This window comes from Adiantum capillus-veneris, chromosome 22 (assembly GCF_014529385.1).
Source record: "Adiantum capillus-veneris isolate H3 chromosome 22, ASM1452938v2, whole genome shotgun sequence".
NCBI classification, from domain to species: domain Eukaryota; kingdom Viridiplantae; phylum Streptophyta; class Polypodiopsida; order Polypodiales; family Pteridaceae; genus Adiantum; species Adiantum capillus-veneris.
Genome location: NC_140952.1, coordinates 58407282 through 58421677, shown reverse-complemented (window position 1 = coordinate 58421677; position 14396 = coordinate 58407282).

Sequence of the window (14396 nt, the reverse complement as noted above, 5' to 3'; positions counted from 1 at the left end):
AAGCATGGAGATGATGGTGATGACTAGCTCATGCTCTCTCTCTCTGTCTCTCTCTCTCTCTCTCTCTCTCTCTCTCTCTCTCCCACTCTCCTGCTCTCTGTTTTCTATTTTGGTAGGCTCACACGTCGTGCTGCTCATTGAAATAGGCTACAAAAGTCTCTCTGGCTCGTGCAAGTCACTTGAGGGTTGAGAGGTAGCAGAAGACTCTCTCTCTCTCTCTCTCTCTCTTTCTCTCTCTTTCTTTCGATTATGCTCTTTTTTACTAGTAATGGTTATTTGTTTACTAGAATTAAAAGCTCCTTTTTTAAGAACTTGTCTAAACAATTGTCGTATTTTAAGGGTTTGTTTTCTTTTTATGGTAGCTCTATTTACACCTCTAGATATCTAGTATTAAATTGTTGGTTGTTTTTTTAATAAATATAATTAATTAACCCTTTTTGTAACTTCGATTACGTAAACTTATAAAAAAAATAATTGCCAGTTATCTCCGTTCAGAGTTCAATAGCTACTTAATCCTACTCCCACTCCCGGTTGTCTACTTAACCCTTTTAGATTCCCTGCGTTTGCACTAGCAATAGTCGTAGATGTGGCTGCAATAGGGTTAGTGTTTATGATATTGATGTTACTCATAATCTAAAAGGCCCTTCCACCTATTCCCAAAGAAAAGAAGGAAAAGTGCTCAATAGGATATCGAGATGGCTTTTGATAAAAACTTTGAAAGTGGTGTAGCTGTGGCAAAAGAAGGTAGCGAAGAGAAAATTTGCTTTGCAACAAGGAAAGGGTGCAATTGGGCTTTTATCGACCAAACCCCCCCGCACTGATAGCTCAATTGGATAGAGTCCCTGGCAATCAGGTAGTTAGAGGTTCAACTCCTCTTCGGTGCCCATCGTTGAATGCCGAACTCTACGCTGTACAGACGGGACGGATAGAAAATCTATTTGCACTTGGGTGAAATTGTTTGGCCTGTCTCACTACGCCTTGAGAATGAACTAATACGTCTCGTTTTCATACTCTCATCACAATATGTAGACTACCTATAGTCTTTGCGATTCCGTCAGTCTCGCATTAAATAGATAGCTTATTATGCTTTAATTTCTTCAACTATGTCAAATGTGCTTTTTATTGCAAGCAAGGACAAATAACACTTTATCCCGTGAAAGAGAAATCATTTACATTTAGTGGTCAAATCATTGATTTCACGCAAGCAAACCAGGTTATCTATAGGTTTCTTGGTATTGTCGTCTAGAGCGGTGTGTATCCACTCTTGTAAGTGGATAGCGTTTTTGTTGTACAATTGGGCCTAGATTAGTGGAGCTCTGTATTACAATTAAACGATAATTTTTAATCCATTTTTGCCATCATCTCATTGTATTGGCGTAAACATCTTGATTGAGGTTAAAATATATGGCACATAAATTAAGTTATTAGGAACCTCAGTTTGCTGAAGATTGATTAGCTACTTTTACTGGCGATTGCTCAGTTAAAGTATAAGGTATAGTTGTGACTGAAGAGTTATTGGTGTTTAGACCCTCTATTATTATTATTGGAGATTGATTGGTTAAAGTTTAGGGTACATACATTATTGAAATGTTATTAGTGTTTGGAACCTCAATTACTCTTACTGAAGATTGATCGGTTAAAGCTATTGAAGAGTTATTGGTGTGTGGAACCTCATTTACTAGAGATGGCGTAGTAGAGTCTATATCCCTTGTCTTCAAAGTACCCTATAGATTAATTTGTGCCTGTATCTCTTCAATTGAGTCCCCACTTAACGACATAGCTTCATTATAGAATTGGTGCATTCTCCATAAGACATGGTCTATACTATATTCTTGATAAAAAGAATCCATAAGATCCTCAATCTGAGTAGATATTTCATTCGTGGTAGCTTGAATAGCTGTAGATCTATTTTCATTAAACAAAAATGGCCTTTCATTAGAAAGAACCTCATTTACAACCTTAAATATATTAGGTGTTGAATTGTGATGAAAGATCCAATTTAAACTAATGAGGTAAACTATACCTTTCATTAAAACTATTATCTTATCAATATTTTTTTTCACGTTTGGTTCAATACCTATTTGTTCTAGTTGTACTTGGGATGCATTTCCTGCTACTGCAATATCAGATAGCATTTCATCTGAGGTTCTACCTAAAACTTCTAACTACATTTGAGCTGTGGCAATATTAAATAGTACCCCTGTAGAATTTCTACCAAATTGTTCTAATTGTATCCGAGCTACATCTCCTGCAGCTACAATATCAGACAAAATTTCCTCCTTTCCCTGACAACTCCACTAATTGGGGACACGATATCCTTTATGATGGTTGTTACTACCTATGTAGGTGACCTGTATTTAGTGCAATTACTCAAACTACTTATTATCTATGAAATTTTTGCCAAAAGTGAAAATGAGAATGAAAGCACACACATATTTAGGAAACATAATGAGGCCCAACAAATGTGTTCTCTTGCTCGGTGACCTTGCACAACTACCCCCAGTTTGTAATCACGCACGGGATATTTTTAACGCATGCCATATCACAAGCTCAGTGCAGTGGCTGTATGCAACTTTCTAGAAGATGTCATGCTCCATATGGCATGCAACGAACCCTGAACTGCTTCATTCTTGACCATTATTCATGAAAGAAGACCAACCATAGATGAGATCAATTGTACCTTGGGTGCATGCATTATAGATGAAACACATGTGCATAACTCCATCAACAACTCCACTACAATAATTTGCACTCATAGATCAAACGTCCAACACTACAACGAGGAATCCCAATCCTCGAGCAAGTACTTCCGAGAGGACAAGAAACCGAGCGAGCATAAGCAATGAAAAATATTAGATAAAGATCTCAATAGTTACTCTATAGAGTATAGTGTAGCAAAGTAACCATGTTGCATCTCAAATAGTCTCAAACAAAAGAGCCATACTCGTCCTTTAAGTGTTCACACAGACATTAATACACAGTCATATCCTTTCTTTTGAACCATCTTGCTAAGCATATTCCAAAACTCTATTTATTCTCCATGGTAAATTCACATGTTGCAATTGTCATAAATTCATGCACAAACAGATCAAAAGATGGTAACTCAAATGCCACATGTCCATCATAATGCATAGGTAGCTCTTCAATTTGACATCCTTTGCTTGCTTGAGTGCCATGTGTAGGCTTCTTTGTGAAGGCATTGCATGTAGTATACCAACTATTATGGAGGGACCATCGAACTATTACTAGTGTGTGCTTTCAATAGCAATGCGAGCCTTCTAGAATTGACATTAGCCATGATTGAGAAGGAAGATTTGTTCACCACTAGCAAGTTCATTAGCCTTTTTCTTCACCTGCTCTCCCATTAGAGTTAATGGATGCAAATTGAATGCATTAGTTATTTCATAATTTTGTATCACCACTTGCATGCAACAGCTTGGAAATCACCTCTTATGCAATGCCTTCGCAATCACCTCATCCCCATCTTTCGGTGAGAACAAAAATGAAGAGTGTGGGTGTGTGTGTGTGTGTGTGTGTGAGAGAGAGAGAGAGAGAGAGAGGTGTATGCGTGTGTGTGTGTATGTGTGTGTGTGTGTGTGTGTGTGTGTGTGAGAGAGAGAGAGAGAGAGAGAGAGGTGTATGCGTGTGTGTGTGTGTGTGTGTGTGTGTGTGTGTGTGTGAGAGAGAGAGAGAGAGAGAGAGAGAGAGAGAGAGGTGTATGCGTGTGTGTGTGTGTGTGTGTGTGTGTGTGAGAGAGAGAGAGAGAGAGAGAGAGAGAGAGAGAATGAGGTTCATCCTCCACAGTTGCGGGATCACAATTGAGGAATATTTTCTCAAAGACCAGCCTTTCTGGTCGCACGTCAAAAATGACTTTGATGTGCCGATGCCTTTGTTCAGCAATCCCTACCTCCACCTTCTTCTAGAGTTCCACAAAAGTGGGCCTGACTCCGCCACTTGGTAACGAGCTCTACATGGAAGGGGTGTGCATGCTCTCAACCAATCTAGCCAATTACGCTTTCTCTCTCTCTCTCTCTCTCTCTCTCTCTCTCAGACTCAGCACCGCCTCTTTAAGTCACTCACTGTGCCTGAAAAAAACCTAGGTTTAGTGTAACCCCACCGACAAATTTTGAGATTTACCTCTAAATTTTATAGTTGAAGGTGAGAAAACCTCCAAAATCTTAAAAAATTTAGTGTAAATGGTCTAAAAACCTTCAGATTTAGTTAGTTTAGTTCTATTGTTTCTAACATGTACGTGTGACAAGTTTTTGGAAAAAAGTTTTTCTCAAGCATTGGTCACTCACTCTCAGTGGCCGAGTTTAGTGAATTTTCAGTTCGTGTCTCTTGTTCACTTGCAGGGCTTCTCTCTGTCACGCACTCTCAGAGTCTCAGAAGCAAGGCAAACTCTCTCTCTCTCTCTCTCTCTCTCTCTCTCTCTCTCTCTCTCTCTCTCTCTCTCTCTCTCTCTCTCTCTTTTTTGTTGGAACTTTAGAAAGACATTTCCAAAACATTAGGTACAATCCCGTCCAAAAGACTCAACGTCCATCTTATTGATAGCTTCAACCACGCTGGCAATTCTCGTAGCATGCATCTTCTTAAGAGTTCTATGATAGAGCTCGTCCATCTTATTGATAGCTTCAACCACGCTGGCAATTCTCGTAGCATGCATCTTCTTAGGAGTTCTATGATAGAACTCAAAATTCATGAGCCTTCTTTCTCTCTTGGCTTAATATGCACTAATTAGACACCTCTTCACTTCCTAACAATAGGAACATTGGTATGTTGATTCTGGTTCTGCATATCCTCCGTGCGTCTAAACCTCTGTGGTGGCTCACGAACCCTTCTTGTTGTGCGGGATCTCACTGCACGGACAATGTGAGAGTGAATGGCGCATGAAACGCAGTATTGCATTTTGGCGTAAATCTTGGGAAGTGTGCACCCATGGGGAAAGGCAAGCATCCTGCACATCTCGCTCAACAGCTTGTTCAACAATGTTCCTTACAAGAAACCGCTTGACAGCCTTGTCTTTGGGCACACATCGCCCACAGTTGGAGCACCTGATGGGGTTGGTGTGACCTCTTTCGTGCTTGTTACATCCACCGTTGTGGCGCTTGACCATCATGAATGTTTATGCCGCAACTGCTTCTGCTTCCTCTTCATCGTGGATCTCTCTCTCTCTCTCTCTCTCTCTCTCTCTCTCTCTCTCTCTCTCTCTCTCTCTCTCTCTCTCTCTCTCTCTCTCTAAAAAAGGGAAAATTACCAAAATACCCCTCTAATTTGTGAGAATTCCCAAAGTACCCCTCAAATTTCGAAAATTTCCAAAATACCCCCAATATTTTGTCATAAATTCCCACAATGCCCTTCAAATTTTCCAAAATTCCAAAATACCCCTGGTCGTGAGATTAAATTTCTCCAAAGATAATTTTTTTTGTAGCTTTTCATAAGAAGACTGATTGTCTATCAGTACAAGATGCTCAAGCTAGAAGTTGAGTTGGTTATGTAGGCTTTGGAGATAAATCGTTTCATTATTTTTAGACATAATCGACTATTTTTGCGAGGTACTTTGTAACAAATTACATGCTAAGCACTCAAAACAGATCTGAATTGTCAAAAAAGAATAAAATCAGAAAATCTTGAACAATCCGGCCGAAATAGATACTTTGGTAATTTTTGAAATTTGAGGGGTATTTTGGGAATTTCCACAAATTGGAGGGGTATTTTGGTAATTTTCCCAAAAAAAACTCAGCTCTCTTAAAGAGCGCGCGTCGGCGCACGCTCTTTAAGAGAGTTGAGTTTTTTTTTTAAAGAGAGAGAGAGAGAGAGAGAGAGAGAGAGAGAGAGAGAGAGAGAGAGAGAGAGAGAGAGAGAGAGAGAGAGAGAGAGAGAGAGAGAGAGAGAGAGAGAGAGAGAGAGAGAGACTCTCAGCACACACGGGGCAAGGGGGCACTCACGAGCAGCCATGGCGAAGCTGTGTCGCGAGTAGCCAGAGATCGCAGTTCCCATGAAACATAAAACAATATAAAGATAAAAGCGCACCACCCTCTACCCTCTGCAGGAGCGTCAGTGAGCAGTGCAATTATGGCTCCTTCCAACGGCGCCGCGTCATTTGTGGAGGTCCATCCCCATTGATGTCCCCTTTCCCTTCTTGGCCTACGCAGTGCTGTTAGGCGGGCCTGTGATCTCTCCCTCCCAATCTGACTTCTATTGAGCACCATATATGAGCTTCGGTGTCAATCAACATCATATACGAGAGCTTTGGTGTTCCAATATGCATCTCCACATAGTACTTCTTGTCTTTCAAGCTGATCTGGTCGTGCGTATTAATCAACTCAGTGAATGTCATTGTCGTACTTGCATTAGTAGTCAGCACGATTTTTGGTGATCTGAAGGAGGTCAGGCATCCACCATTGCAAAGCCTCTAAACTGTCACCTGAAGCCAGTTGTGAGTGGCCTTGCACCTCAACTCGTAGGGAAAAACGACAAGATGACAGCACATCTCCACCCGTGCGAGCGCATTCCCAAGATCATGCGTAGCAAAAAATCAGTCATGAAGCCCACCGTCACGTACATCGTCAATAGATGACATATCTCGTTTTGTCTCTCTCCCCCCACCCCCAACCCTCCTCTTTGTCTCTAAGATAGCACAACATCTTGGTAGATTCCCCCACCTCAAAACATTTGAACATACCTACTCTTGTTGGGGGTCGCATGCATGCCATCGTGCGATCCTTGCTATAGGAATGATGCAAGAAAATGTTTGACGCTTGTCCTTGTTGTAGAGTACTTGATGCAAAGTTTGACATTGGAGAGCTCATTTGCCTCACTATAGAATTACTCGGTGGAGAATTTGATGTCAACCATCCTCACTACAGTGTTACTCAAGCCGTGACACCCATCCTTGCTGCAAATTTACCCAGGCCATCATGGAGTACTATGATAATTGCACTCATGTTCAATTCCATGATCGACACCAGCTGGAGCTGGAGACTGTATCCCTAATCATGTAGGGCTGCTAGAGAGAAATAGTGCAATAGCAATGACAATGAGGCCCACACCATCATTGAGTCACACACAATGATGTTTAATTTCATGTCTTAACACTTAGATATGGAGGGAGTATTGGTAATAGTGCAGGATAGGTAGAGAGACAATGCAACAACGATGTCTATGAGTCACACACCTTGTGTGACACTGAGGTTAAGCCACATTGCAAAGTGCAAAAGCAATGCCTGTGAGGTCCACATGCTGTGCGACATTGCAAAGGTAGAAAACACCTCAATGCCTTTCGTTTTGTTAAAGCTAAGCCGGTTACAATGGTAACTATGCCAAAGTCGGCATACTTACAAACTTGTGTGCATAGATCCCCTCCTGTGACCATGACTGAGGCATATTTTTTAGAAAAATAACTAATAACTATGCCTCATGTTACAATTGCCTAAGCTGACAATACAAGGACTCTAATTTGCAGGCAGTAACTCAAGATGAGTCAAAGTGTCGCGACAATATGGAGATATTTCAAGAAGCTCAAAACCATACCATTGATGGACTATAATTTCACCTAGTAGCACTTAACCGTAAATGGATATTAATTAAGAGCATCAATAGTGGTTGTGGAGAGAATGTCAAGATGGATGTAGAATGGGAGGACTACTAGCAATTAGCAATCATGCAGGTTGGGAGGGGTAGACAACCCTGTGTCAGTTAGAGGGGGCCACAACACTGATGATGATGCAAGGGAGCAACCCATCCTGAGGTTCTTCCAGCTCCAACCATCATCATCCTTTCTCTCATTGGTATGGTCATCAATATCCTCTCTCTATTGAGCCCACAACTCATGATTCTCACTTACCAAAATCGGTTATTGACTATTTCCAAAGTTGCATGAGTTGCAACTCCACATGGTAATGAAAACTACTTCAAATCACATGGCCAAATCATTACTCTTAATCACATCACCTAGAGTGTGCATAGTTGTGGGATAAATTACCTCCCTACATCTCCGCCGTAAACAAAAGAAAATAAAGACAAACAATGGGCATACTTAATAAAGTTTCTAGTTCATAATTCAAATACATGTCGAAGACATGGAATGAAATGTAAGTATGAAAAAAATTAAGAGCATACATAGTACAACATGGGTAGATGTCATTTTGATATTTGCTCGGGTTTTAGTTCGCTAAGAAAATCTCGCTCGGGCTACGGTAAGACTCCACTACAACAACCTTGCCTTGAATAAGTAGTACAATCAAACTGACATTACAAAAATTGACATGAAGACGAACGCGGGTAACATAAATGTACTTTAGCAGTGGCTCCTAGGCCCTAAGTTCAACGAGCTAGATTCGATCGTAATTGGGACTTGTTGCATGATCAGTAAAAACATCGACTTGATAATCGATGCAAAAAATGGTGCAACATGCATTGTTGATGCCATAACACAAAACACCGAAGGTCAACTTACATGTATCACTATTCTCATTCATTGTATCAAGAAAAAGACGGCGCTTCGTCGAACAAAGCATAAACGAACTTTGGTCATTGGCACATGGTTTCACAAATCCACATTCCCCTTGACACTTGCATACGCCATGACTGGACACAAGGCATAAGGTCCAACAATTTCCAGCAAAGTTCTTCTTATCTTCAGAAATGCATTTACAGCGGGGCTTGCATATGTTATGTTATCATGAATCACAGATCGTTGAAATCTTTGAATTTTCAATCTACCAAGTCCTGATATATTTTGACATGTTCCACTTCATATTGTACATGATATTCATTAGGAAAATTTTAGTAGCAACTTGATCATGTATTCCAATAATTCACGAAATTTTCATATGGCTTTGTTTTGCAACATCTGTGCAATAAATACTCTATAAATAAATAACTTGTATCTCAAGAGTTCTTTCTCTATGTTGATCATTTGAAATCGTCGTTAACTTACACTCCACTCTTTATAACATTGTCATGCGCTTTGATTTCATCTCAATTCTTGTGACCACTTTCTCAACGGTTCTATACAATTCTACTATTGGTTTTCTCAGTACGAAATCTAATCATGTCATAGCTGGCAACGTAGATAACCAGCATAACAAAATGATCAATTCGAAGGTATACAACTCTATAAAACATATCACATTATGTTTCTTCAATGCACACAAATGCACATACCGATCACATTTGTATAACCTTGCAGAGACTTGTTACCCTTTTCAAAATAAACATTCCCTCGAAGAAACACCCCCAACTCGAGCCATGTCAGTATCCGACGGAGAAGCAAATGCACCTTCTTAACCTAGCAGGTTGCCACCTGAATGATTACATCAAGGGTCTTGCAAACTATGCAGAGTTGTAATTGTTAATAGACAGACACGTAAAACACCTCGAACAAAACAAGAGCATGTGTATCAAAAGAGCAACAGGTTAGTTCTATACACACATCAACATGAGTGTAATTTTATCTATCTTGCTTCTTGTCATTGCTTTGCTATCTACAATAAACATTAAATAGGTTTTTAACAAGAAAAAAATCCTTTGTTTATCCTTTCTATTACTCTTTTTTTCCACGTCTAATGAAAGAGATCAGTGACAAACTACAAATAGAAATTGATGTGCCCGAGGATCTCATGACTGTCGAGGATGGTAATCGTTTGCTTCAAATAAAGACACCAATAAAGCCCTACATTCTCGAGATGTTGCACTATGGCTACAATGTCACGCTCGAGGACCTGTTAGATACAACGAACAATGATGCAAGCGAGATCTTGGCAAGCTTCAAGAAATAGTGCAATGACGAGCCACCATCAATCACATAGCAAAAGTTGACATGTCAACACAACAAGGATGTTTACAAAGCGTGATTCAGAAGTTCTAATCCGTACGCTTTCATCAACATCGACAACCAACCCATAGGTCGCACCACCTTTAAAAAAATTTCACCAAATATCTCACTCGAATATATAGTCTAATATTCTCAAGTTCTAGCATGCAATCTTGCAATCTTCCTTTTTCCTGCTTTCGCTGTGCAAAACAGGACAACAAGAGTCAAGTTCTACTGCTCGAGCAGGACAATCAACCCAGCAAAAAACAACGGGTATCGAATACACCGTCTACTCCATCACATGCCGCCAAAATGGACGAAAGTACATAGGTGTCACAAACAATTACAAAAAAAGAAAGGCAAAGCACACTCAACAACCACCTTCAAAAATGCGATCCGACGTTCTTTGATACCAGCCATTCGATGAAAATTTTATTTTTGAAATACTTTTTGTTTGCAAGAATTTACATGTAGCATGCATACTAGAAAAAACATTCATCAGTAAACATAGTAGTACAAGTTCCCTTCGATATAATGTTCTACGAGCTGATTGAAGGAGTACGAGCGGAAGTGCGATGCGAGAGAGAGTGCGAGAAGAAGAGCACGACGATATGGTGAACTCTCTCTACTGTAATGTGTACAGCATAGTGAGTTCTTATTAGGTTTTTACAAAAAAATATGTGTACATACCTGGCGGCCCGCCCACTTACCTGGGCGACCACATTGGGCTTTATACCCCAACAACCTCCCACTTAAAGTCCAATGTGGTACTTTAAGTGTGAGAGAAGCTACTATACAAGCTAATATACAAGAGATGTAGAGAAGTGATGTACTACCCTACACCTAACTGCTTGCGAAAATGCGCAAAGCTCTCTAAGGGAAGTCCTTTTGTAAGTAGATCAGCAGGATTTTTTGTGGTGTGAACTTTGACAAGCTGAAGTTGCTTATCCTCGAGCATTTCCCTGATGAAATGATACTTCACATCCACATGCTTTGTCTTTGAGTGATAAACTGGATTGCGAGCAAATTGTATAGCACTTTGACTATCGCAATATAACACAGGCATCTCTTCTTTGATTCCCAAATCTGTTACTAGTCGATTAAGCCAAATTGATTCTTTGCATGCCTCTGATGCTGCAACATATTCAGCCTCTGTAGTAGACTGAGTAACACAATCTTGTAATCTAGAACGCCATGATACTGCTCCACCAGCCAATGTAAAGACATACCCTGACGTAGACCTTCGGTTGTCTAAGTCACCTGCATAATCTGAGTTTGTAAAACCCTTTACACTTAGCTCCTGACTCCCATAGCATATACGCATACTCTTTGTAGCTTTCACGTATCTCAATATTCCTTTCACTGCCTCCCAATGTTTCTTGCGTGGGTTTGACATGTATCGACTTACTACTCCCACTGCAAATGCAATGTCTGGGCGAGTAGCAATCATTGCATACATCAAACTACCCACTGCAGACGCATATGGAATCTTATCCATTTCAGCCTGTTCTTCCTCAGACACAGGACAATCTTGTTTGCTAAGTTTCACATATGGTGGCAATGGAACACTCAGTGCCTTTCCCTTCTCCATATTGAAACGTTGCAAAACCTTGTCAATATACTCTGTTTGAGATAACCAAATCAACTTCTTTGATCTGTCTCTCTCAATGCGCATACCAAGTATATGACTTGCCTCACCCATGTCTTTCATGTCAAACGATTTTGCCATCTTTGACTTCAAAGCTGAAATTTCTTCCAAGTGCTTGCCAGCAATCAACATGTCATCCACATACAAAATAAGGATCAGCCAACTGCCATCCTTAGCCTTCTTTGTATATAGAAAGTGATCGAACTCACTACGTTTGTAGCCTTAAGAAAGCATAAACTTGTGGAATTTATGGTACCATGCCCTCGGTGATTGTTTTAAGCCATAAAGACTCTTTAACAAGTGGCATACCCAATCTTCCTTGCCTTTCTCAACAAACCCTTCTGGCTGCTGCATGTAAATTTCCACATCTAAATCACCATGCAAGAACGTTGTCTTGACATCCATTTGGTGCAACACCAAATCTAATATGGAAACCAATGCAAGAAAGCATCTCAATGTAGTCATCTTGACCACCGGAGAGAAGACTTCATCAAAGTCAATGCCTTGTTCCTGCTTAAAGCCCTTGGCAACAAGCCTTGCTTTGTACTTTGGCTGACTATCATGAGCGGTGATCTTATACCTGTAAACCCATTTACAAGGTAGAGCCTTTTTGCCCAGTGGTGATTTAACTAGCTTCCATGTCTTGTTTTTATGCAGAGCTGTCATCTCTGATTGCATGGCCAATTGCCAATTCCCGGAGTCCTTCATTTGCACTGCTTCCTTGTAACATGAAGGCTCATTGCAATCAGTCAACATGACAGTTCATAGATGGAACAAACCTATCAGGAGGTCGCGTGACACGTCCAGATCTGTGCACAATAGGTGGCTCAGGCTCAGCCACAACCTGTGGTTCCACTCTATCCTGTCCTTGCTCCTCTTGAGCCCTGACATTTTGTCTTGCACGTGCAGGTCCATCTTCTTGGAAGACAACTCTTCTAATCTCCTCAACCCTCTTTGGTTTAGAATGATATTTGGATTCATTAAAGTGAACATCATTGCTGCGGACAACCTTTCTGGATTCGGTATCCCAAAGTCTGTACCCCATCTCACAAGAATTACCATAGCCTAGAAAGATGCACTTTCTACTCTTTGGCTCAAGTTTGTTCCTAAATTCCTTTGGAACGTGAGTATATGCCTCACAACCAAAGACTCTGAGATGCTTGTATGAGGGCATTTTGCCTGACCATACCATCTCTGGCACTGAATCCTTCTGCAAAACCTTGCTAGGAGATCTATTTACAAGATGAACAGTTGTTGATACAGCTTCAGCCCAAAACCCATTTGGCAGCTGTGCATTAGACAACATACTTCTGACCTTCTCTTGTATGGTCCTATTCATCCTCTCAACAACACCATTTTGAGGAGGATTGTAAGGAGTAGTAAGTTCATGTTTTATACCTTTTGACTCACAAAAGTCCTGAAAGGCCTTTGAAACATACTCTCCACCATTGTCAGTGCGTAAGCTTTTAAGCTTCTTGCCACTCTGATTCTCCACAAGTGTCACAAACGTTTTGAAAACACTAAATGCTTCATCCTTGTGCTTGAGAAAGTAAACCCATACTTTCCTCGAGTAATCATCTATAAATGTCATAAAGTAAGAAGCTCCCCCTAGAGATAGGCTAGGCATAGGTCCACACAAATCACTATGAACAAGTGCCAACTGTGTATCTCTTCTACTGCTTCTATGCTTATGTGGCTGCTGTGTTTGCTTACCATACAGACAATGTTCACAGAATTCAAAATCATTAAATGAAAAGCCAGGCAAATAACTAGAACGAGACAAGATTTCCATTCCCTTCTTGAACATATGTCCTAACCGGCTATGCCACAAAGGAACGTTCGGCTGCTCGGTTACATTGATTACATTTTTAGAGACATTTGATACATAAATCATGTAAAGTCCTCCAGACTTTACTGCATGTGCTACTGTCATAGAACCCTTGGATATCTTCCACATGTTCTGTCCAAAAATGGTGACGTAGCTAGCATCATCAAGTAAACCTGTGCTGATCAAGCTCTTTGTAATTGCGGGAACATGTCTCACATTCTTCAGCGTGAAAGAAGAGCCATTCTGAAACTTCAATTGAACATCTCCAACACCTAAGATCTCACATGTCTGCCCATTGCCTAGCCGAACATGATCTTTAGTGGTCACATAAGAGGTAAACCACTCCTTGTTTGGAGACACATGAAGTGATACCCCTGAGTCTATAATCCAGTCACTCAGTGCATTTCCATCAAATGCTGTAAGAAGAGCTGAGTCCATTGTTTTCTTCAAGAAGTAGATGTCTCCTGACACTAGACTGTCATCCTCTGCAACAGTGTTTGTCACATTTATTTCTTGAATCTTCACTGAGGACTTGTTCTTCTCACCATGGTCTTCAGCTTTCTCTTTGCCTTTTTCTGCTTTCCATTCTCTGCAGTCTCTTTTCATGTGACCCTTCTTGCCACAATGGTAGCATTCTATGTCACTCTTGCCTTTAGCACTGCGGGACTTGCTACGAGACTGATTCCTCTTTCCACCTTTGTACTTTTCTTTGGTCCTTCCCCTGTCAACTAAGGCTGTTCCTTTGCCTTTGTCCATTTTCTTTCTATTGGTTTCTTCAGTAAGCAGACTTCCTTCTACACCTGCTATGTTCAAACCATCTGGAGGTGCAGAATTACTCAAAGCTGTGCGAAAAGTGTCCCAACTTTCCGGCAATGTGATCAACAGGAACATAGCTCTAATAGGTTCATCAAACGTGACACCTTGAGCTGACAACTGACTGTAGATGGTGTTGAATTCATTCAGATGATTGGACATAGGTGTCCCTTCTTTCATCTTCAAGTCAACAAGCTTCTTGAGCCAGTATACCTGTGAAGCTGCACTCTGCTTCTCATAAAGATCACTCAGCTTTAACCATGCTTGATAAGCCGACATCTCGTCTACTA